At 41.6% G+C, this 1170-nt stretch overlaps 1 non-coding gene across 1 annotated transcript; it reads right to left on the reverse strand.

Annotated features, from left to right (window-relative positions):
- Positions 1-710: 710 nt before the first annotated feature.
- LOC112501333 lies at positions 711-817 on the reverse strand. The gene has a single exon (XR_003067466.1). It is a non-coding gene; the product is annotated as a small nucleolar RNA R71 (small nucleolar RNA).
- Between the last annotated feature and the right edge of the window lie 353 nt (positions 818-1170).

Below are 1170 nucleotides of genomic sequence, written 5' to 3' on the forward strand. Positions count from 1 at the left end.
ACCATCGGAATGGTTTTTAAAAGTGGTGTATGCCACGGTCACAACGCGGGGAATTTTTCGAATTTGATCCCGATATTGAAAGAACGTTTCACCATTGGATGAGGGCTCAAAGAGCATTTTTTGCTCTACTCCCTCCAAACTTGGCGTTACCTCCCCCAATTATTCCGGAAATACCGCATTTGGAAAACCAACCGCCGGGTTTTGAACAAATTCCACCATTCCCGAACTTTCAACAAGGACATCCACGTAATGGTAATGATATTAATTTGGACACAGAATTGGAACCTAATGAGCACCAAAGAGCACAAACTCCGAACATTATTAATTTGGCAAATTCCAAAAATGGGAGGATCATGGATTATGCGATTCCGGATTTTGAGCAATTAAATTCCGGGATAGTTAGATCACATATGACCGCTCTCCATTTCTAGCTAAAACCAATAATGTTTCACATGTTGCAAACGAATGGCCAATTTGCCGGATTACCTTTGGAGGACCCACATTCGCACTTAAAATCTTTTATGGAAATCACGGATGCTTTCTTGATCCCGGGAGTATCAAATGACGCTCTAAGGCTCACTTTGTTTCCATTTTTCTTGAGGGATCGTGTAAAAACATGGTTTAACTCATTAACACCAAGTTATGTGCCGTCATGGAGTAACATGGTGGAATTTTTTTTGTGAAAATATTTCCCACCAACAAGGAATGCTAAGTCTAGGAACGAAATCTGTCTTTTTAAACAAATGGATGATGAGGCTGTTCCTGACGCGTAGGAAAGGTTCAAAGAACTGTTAAGGAAATGCCCACACCATGACATTCCGTACTGTATTCAACTTGAGACGTTTTACAATGGATTAAATCCCATGGCAAAACAAATGCTCGATGCGACTGCGGGCGGAGCCTTTACAGCTATGACCTATAATGAAGGATATCAAATCTTGGAAAAGATATCAACCAACAATGGGCACTGGGCTGACCCACATGCTCAATCACAGAAAAAGACTCCCGGGATACATGATGTAGATGCATATACTGCATTAACAACTCAACTTACCTCCATGACCAACATGCTGATAAATTTAACTTCTGGTCAGGGAGGACAGCAAGCTGCTAATACACCAGTCACATCAGTCCTATCTGTGCAGTGTGTGTGTTGTGGTGGGGATCATT

The sequence above is a fragment of the Cynara cardunculus genome (genome assembly GCF_001531365.2).
Source record: "Cynara cardunculus var. scolymus isolate 2C chromosome LG 17, CcrdV1, whole genome shotgun sequence".
Classification (NCBI taxonomy): Eukaryota; Viridiplantae; Streptophyta; class Magnoliopsida; order Asterales; family Asteraceae; genus Cynara; species Cynara cardunculus.